The 7363-nt window shown below is 47.3% G+C and overlaps 1 long non-coding RNA gene across 1 annotated transcript; it reads right to left on the bottom strand.

The window, feature by feature from the left end:
• Positions 1-2471: 2471 nt before the first annotated feature.
• On the bottom strand, positions 2472-6147 carry LOC131828190 (uncharacterized). The gene is made up of 3 exons (XR_009352279.1): positions 6049-6147; positions 3287-3434; positions 2472-2640 (listed from the first exon to the last, which is right to left on the bottom strand). It is a non-coding gene; the product is annotated as an uncharacterized LOC131828190 (long non-coding RNA).
• Between the last annotated feature and the right edge of the window lie 1216 nt (positions 6148-7363).

Genomic DNA, 7363 nt, shown 5'->3' with positions numbered 1-7363 from the left:
AGGTGAGGCCCATTCGAAAGCAAACAACGGGTGGGTTTCTTCGCTTGGAGGGATGCAAAAGGAGGCATGATTTAAATCAAGTACTGAAAGCCAGTTGGCATGGCCAGGGGCCTGGGTGAGAGGAGTATATGGATTAGGGGCGATGGGGTAAAGGGACACTCTTGCCTCCTTCCTAGAATCTTGTTCCACCTGATATTCTCTATTTGGCTTGTTTACCGGTAAAATTAGAGTGTTATAAAGAGATTGACAAGATTTTTAAAATTTATTTTTATTTTTTTAAATAAACATATAATGTATTATTTGTTTCAGGGGTACAAGTCTGTGATTCATCAGCACAACACCCAGTGCTCACCACAACATGTACCCTGTACCCTCCCCAGTGTCCATCCCCAGCCACCCCATCTCCCAGCCTGCCTCCCCTCCAGCAGCCCTCAGTTTGTTTCCTGTGATTAAGAGTCTCTTATGGTTTGTCTCCCTTTCTGGTTTCATCTTGTTTCATTTTTCCTGTCTTCCCCTATGGTCTTCTGCCTTGTTTCTTAAGTTTTGCATATCAGTGAAATCATATGATAATTGTCTCTCTTTGATTGACTTATTTCGCTTGGCATAATACTCCCTAGTTCCATCCACATTTTGCAAATGGCAAGATTTTAGTTTCTGATGGTTGCATAATATTCCGGTGTGTGTGTGTGTGTGTGTGTCTATATCTCACTTTTTTTTAATCCATTCATCTGTTGATGGACATCTAGGTTCTTTCCATAGTTTGGCTATTGTGGACATTGCTGCTCTAAACATTCTGCTGCACATGCCCCTTTGGATCACTACATTTGTATCTTTAGGGTAAATACCCAGTAGTGTGATTACTGGGTCATATTTTTAACTTTTTGAGGAACCTCCCTACTGTTTTCCAGAGTGGCTGCACCAGCTTGCATTCCCACCAACAGTGTAGGAGGGTTCCCCTTTCTCCGTATCCTCGCCCAACACCTGTCGTTTCCTGACTTGTTAATTTCAGCCATTCTGATTGGTGTGAGGTGGTATCTCATTGTGGTTTTGATTTGTATTTCTCTGATGCCCAGTGATGTTGAGCAGTTTTTCATGTGTCTGTTGACCATTTGGATGTCTTCTTTGCAGAAATGTCTGTTCATGTCTTCTGCCCATTTCTCAATTGGATTATTTGTTCTTCATCAACAAGATTTTAAAACACCAGGTTTGAGAAACTTAATCAGTAAATAGTTGTAATTAGCTTTTGACACAGGTTTTAAGGGATATTGGTTTTTCTGAGAATAGTGGCTGGGCCCTTCAAGATCACTTTCACTGGCTGGGCTTTGTGAGTCATCCTGGGACATCGCCACCCCACATTTGTGGGTTTAGTTTCTTCCAGATATTCGAAGGGTTATCAGGGTAAGGTGCTAGTTCGCCAGGTGTTAAAGAGAAAAAGACATTCTCTTCTTTAGTAAGAGCAAATCGGCTTCCCAGTTTACACATTATGTCTAGTCCAAATTACGTCTTATCCAAGTAATGGATGGGACAAGGCAGAGGACCAGAGAAGTATGAGTAACCCAGTGACTTTTGTATTCACAGGTTAAAGGCATTGCCTGGAGGCATGTTTTAGGCTCCCTTCTATGCCAAGAGTTTTATGGCTAGAAAGACAAGTTAGGCCTCCAGTGCTGAAAAAGAATAGAGTAAGTGGCTCTTACATCAGTAAGAAAATCAACAGACTTACCTTCCACATCAGGACAACCCAGGCCTCAATCATCTTGGTGTCCTAGGGAGCCAGACCTAGCCTAAGGGTCCCCATAACGGTGGATTTTCCTGTTCCTGTTGGGGTGCAGGAAGGGGAGTGAGTTTCTGTCTTCCTCTCCCTTTGGAGATGAGGACAGTCTCTCCTCCAGTGTCCTTCTTTCTTCCAGATAGGACATGGCCCTGATGGAGAGCCTTTGTTCAGACCTTCTTTGCTCCATTGGTTGATTTGGCCAAATGCACAACGGAGGTCCTACCTTAATCCTTTGTCTGATGTGGGTTTTTTCTACCGTCCCTGGTTAGTGTGGTGCTGTGGGGGATTCACAGAAGTGGCAGCCCATACTTGAGCCTCTGTTGTAGCCTGCATGTTAGCTCTCTGGTTCTTTTCTTGCCTTAAGGCCATATATCTATTATTAAAGACTCCAGTAGCTTACCCTCTAAGACACCGGGTGGGGAGTGGGGTTTATAATAAGGAGGGATAACAGAGCCAGTGTCCTCTTTGTTTGGACTGGCTGGTGAGTCCTCCAGGGGCCCAGGTCTGTTGGGAGGACTGGGCCTATTTGGACAATCACAAAACAATCCATCCAGAGTGGCTTTGTCAACCTAGCTAGTGGCTAGACACATTCTACAAAAGGCTCTTATTCAGGGCCATGAAGGCCTGGTCACAGAGCACCTCAGTGTTTGGCCTGTTTCCTGCAGAAGAGATCCAGCCAATAGATTGTATCACAGTTTAATGTCCCATTGATGGGCCAGTTTCCCTAATATCTTAAGAAGTACTGAGTCCGTGCAATGTTATAGAAAAAGATCAGTGTTCTCTTTCTTAGATCTTGCGATCCAACTTGATTCCAGTGAGATAAAAGGCATCCCGAGGGAGAATCCTTGGGGACTAAAGACCCCATGTTCCTAGAAAAGCAGAGAAGATCTATTACCAAAAATCCCCCTCGGCTTTCTGGTTGCATCCCACACCGGGTATGTCAGAGGTTCCTGGTGTCAAAGTGACCAGAAGTATCCCTCTAAGAAGTTGCTGTGAACACTGCCTTGTCTTGTAGGAGGGATGCCGGGATCCACCTGCGTCCCCACTGCATTCTAGACTACAAATGGGTGTTGGTGAAAGGACAGAAATGCTGTGGAGAACCTGCCATTCTTAACCCATGGAAAATACCAGAAAACTTTATAAGGGATAATGACCTCATATTGTAATTTAAGTAGTCAGTGGGGCATATTAACAAAGAAGAGTAAAGAGAGAAATCCATCATTATTGAAGTGACATTTCAAGACATGTAGATTCCCCTAGGAAATGGTCCCTGGTTGGGTTTTAATTCAACCAAGTACTGCTTTCAGCTGGGTGGGAGCAGAGGTCTTGCAGCCAGAAGCAGCATGACCAGAGATGTGGACGTGATCACAATAAGCCATGTGGAGAAAACCTCACACGGGAGTCTTAAGATGGGTGGCCATCCCAGTGACTTCGGTGCTGCTCTGAGTCCAAGAAAGGCAACTCTGTATAACAATAGAAATAAAGAGAGGGCATCAAGCTTCTGGGTCTTATTACCATTCCAGCCAGGGCGCTCACTCCCAGTCAAAAGTCAGGCTTTGTTCCTCCCGTAGAATAACCACAGGCTGGAGTATTGCATTTGAGCAATCCACAATGAAAACCTAAGACCAGCGAGACCCATAAGACTCTGCTCCTTGAAAAGCCCCTGAAATGAAAGTAAAAAGAGAAGACAGAGTAACTTATCAACCTTGCCCCAAAACTCCAAGTCCAGATGAAGGAAGATGCAGAATCCCCATCCCGGGGCCACCGAAATATGATGTGGGATCATGAGCCCAACTGTCAAGAATTCTGGAGACATTTAATGGTGTGAGAAGGTGTTTGTTACAGCACAGGGATAGGACCCGTGGGCAGCAAGAGTTGCATTGGGATTGTGACAAGTGACTCATGACATAGGGGTTCTATCCTCTGGAGGCAAAGGTGATGTCAGGGCTCCAGGAAATTGAGTCTGTAGGTTCTAGAGGTCTGGCTATCGTTAAGATTGTGTTTTTCTTGGAAATCATGAAGACAGTGACATAGTCAAGTTGAGTTTCATGTCCTACACGAGTGCGATCTTTATCCAATGACCATTTGTAGTCCCCTCTCCCCCCTTAGGCTGTCACTGGTGCCTGAGAAGGTTCTAGATACGCATTCCATCATAAGGGGACAGGTGTGGTTTGCAGGTGTCAGCTCTGTGTTTTGCCCTCAGTGTACCTTTTGTTCTTTCCTCACTATCATGTGCACCTGTGTTGTGAGACCACAGGTCTTGATTGGAGGTCTAGCTGGCTTGGACACGCTGCCTGTGGCTTATTCCTTTGACTTTTCAGGAGAGGGAGTTTTGTACAGATCAGATGAGAAGAGCAGAAACATGGGGTGCTGGGGTGTGAAAGAGTCATGCCCCGGACCGGGTGGGGGATCATGGCAGTGAATGCCACCGTCAGTCCGGGAGTGCAGGGGCTGGCGGTCCAGGGTGGGGGGTGGACATTCAGTAGGTACGTGTCCTGCACCATGTGAAGCTCTATGGGAAGTGCGGGGCAGAGAGGTCCCCATACTGGGCAGGGTGGGGGTAGAGTCGTAAGGGGGCAGGGCTGGGGACAGTGTGCCCCATTATCTCAAAGGAGAGAAAGAGCAATCATCCAGAAAATGGCCAAGACAGGATACTAAGGGCCTGGCTGTCTACAGTACAGAATGATGAGTTTATCAAACAAGGATCTGCTGGAAGTTCCTCGACCAAGATTAGCAGGCTGTATGACCTTGGGACCAATCCATCACTTTAATCTCTCAGAGCCTCACTTTCCTTATCTGAAAAGTGGGGACACGGACAGCTGCCCCATACGATGGTCATGAGAATGAAATAAGAATTAAATGAGATCAGTTTTGGAAGTCACTTTGCTGGAGACGGGTACATAGCCGACCCGCCAGCCATGCCAAGGCTCTCCTCCCCTTCTGCCCTCCTTCTGCCTTGTCCCCCTCTTCTCCGGTTCTTGGTGGTGGTGTTAGCTAGCCAGACTCACTGGTGTCTCTCCAGAAAACCACGAACTAAGTGAAACAATTCAATGCCTGCTTCTACTCCCTTAGAATTAGAGCCGCCTGTATGAGATGTGGCTACAACTTTGTGGATGTGGCTGCTACAACTTTGACAGCACATCCCTGTGACTTGTGGTTTGGACTTTATTTGAAACCACATTTTTCTTATCTGTCCTCATTGACTTCCTATGAGCAGGTATCTCTCCTAATCAGGCTTTTGCTGTGACCTCTCCTTGCATCGAGTGTGTAGCTGCGCTGGCACACCCAGCCCTTGCTGGGGCTCTCCCTTTCGGACCACTTACAAAGGGACCTTATATTTTAAGTCAAATCCTTTGATAAGCCCTTCCGCACCTGGTGGAAAATTCCTCTAGGCATTTGTATGTGAAGTGGAAATAGGAAATCTTCTTCTGATAGAAAACCCCCTCCAGGACCTGACAGTCTGGTGGAGAAGGCCAGGGTTGGCCTGGGACATGCACTAGAGGAAAGGCCTGGAGGGGCAGGAGTTTGGGAAGGTTCCATTACACTCCTCCCCAGCACTCCTGTCTGAGCAGGCCAAGAGCATGCCTTCAGGAACAGGAGTACACTGACCCGAGCTTGTCTTCCATGGCCTTTGTCAGGCAATCCAGGGAAGTGACAGGACCCACTGCTGTTGAAATGCACCCTCTCACCTTGCATGGTGGCCCCGAGGGGACTGGTACCCAATGGGATGGGGGCTGAATCGTAAACAACGCCCCTGGCTCCATGACACTGTGCTTATCTCCACAAATATTGACTCTGGAGGATCAAACAAGTGGCCAAAAAAACAATAATATTTTCCCCAGGGAGAAGTGCCTGTTCGGACAGCCAGGACCTAGTGGGGCAGACAGATGGGGACAGGTGGCACAGTGCAAGGTGAAGGTCTCCCTCTGACTTGGGGGTCCCTTCAGAATCCCGGAGGACAGGGAATGAGAGATACGGCCCAGTCCCAGCAGTGGTCCTGAAGAATGCCAGGCACCCCATATTCTGGATCCGAGTTTTTCCCAAGGGCAGAGAATTGCTGCAAGAGTCAGGAGTCCCTCGGTCAAGACCAGCTGGGGTTTGGTGGACACTGTTGAGCCTGCTCTTGGGACTAGACCTCCTGCCAGGGGCCTTCATGAGTGATTCTACTCAATCCCTCAGAAGCCCTGTGAGCTAGGAGTTCTTACCCCATTCTGCGGATGAGAAAACTGAGATTCCAAGCAGCTTGGTGCCTTGCAAAGAATTACCCTGTGGATTACCTGGCGGAGCTGGCCTGGGGACCCCAAATAACAGCCTCCAAAGTGGGTTGTGCTCATTCTGGTTGTTTCAAGCCACGAAGCCTGTGGTGTTACAATTCAAATGCCCCTTTACACGCCGAAGGTCCAGAGACCAGGATTCTGGACAAAGAGCAGGAACTGAGGTCATTGACTTGGCTGAGCCTCCGGGTTATTTACTATTTTGTAAAGATATGGATGGAAATAATTATTGATTCTCCATTCTGGCTCAGGGGCAAGAGGCACAATTTGGAAAGTATTGGCAAGGTGCCCAAATGCAGGGTGTGTGTGTGTGTGTGTGTGTGTGTGTGTGTGTAACAGGAGTAGGGGATTCACTGTGACTCTAAACCAACCCTTCTTCCCAAACCCCAGACAATGTTATCCCAGAGTCCTGGCCACTGATTATCATTACAACGTAGCAGAGTCCTGAGGATTCTTTCCTCTAGAAGCAGAGGGCTGGGTCTTAGGAGGCCTCTAGCTGGGGCAGGTGTGGGCATGAAAAATAATATCCCTCATGAGGATAAGAATGATGAAGAAAAAGAGGCCAAGAATGCAGAAAGAGAGAAAGAGACCCGCCCTGAGCTAAGATATGGTGTGACAGAGCAAGGACAACATAGGAGATAGAAATAGTTGTGCTGAGACAAGTTGGAGAGGGGAGAGAGAAACACTTTACAGACAGTGAGGGAGGTTAGGTGCCCACTGGAGGCCACAGATACGAGGAGAGGAGTGGGGGCCTATGGAGCAGACTCAGAGCAGCCGCAGGGGCTGGGCACTGGGAGACACCACAGAGGGCCCTGATGTCCTTGCTAACCACCAGCAGCCCCAGAAGAGCAGTTTCCAATAGGCACCTGCTGTGCACAGCTGAAACCCAGGGGAATGTGGAGTTGAGTTGAGGGAAGAAGAAAAAAGAATTCCAGAAACACTCTCACAACCAAGGAGCCGGAACTCTGTTCCTAACACCACCTCCAGGAAGCCTTCCCAGCCCACTCTTTAGGCTGCAGAGCTCCCTCTGATATATCCAGAGTCTCGCTGTTCTCTTGTTTTGCATTTATAGTTCAATAGAATTATAATCAGGGTTATAATGCCCTATAGGTCCTTTTATTTGTGTTTTTCGTGTGGGTGTATATTGTTTCCTTTAACAGCCTGTACATTTCCTCTACTATTTCTGTTAGATCTCTTTGCAATATTTAGTGCAGGGCTCCTGTTCTTTTGAGTATGTACAACACTGTCTATTCCTTCCTTTTTTAGCAATTTATACTTTTTAAAAAATTCCCATACTTCTTAAGTTTCATGCCATTCT

This window comes from Mustela lutreola, chromosome 3, assembly GCF_030435805.1.
Source record: "Mustela lutreola isolate mMusLut2 chromosome 3, mMusLut2.pri, whole genome shotgun sequence".
NCBI lineage: Eukaryota > Metazoa > Chordata > Mammalia > Carnivora > Mustelidae > Mustela > Mustela lutreola.
This window is presented reverse-complemented; position numbering and strand designations above follow the sequence as displayed.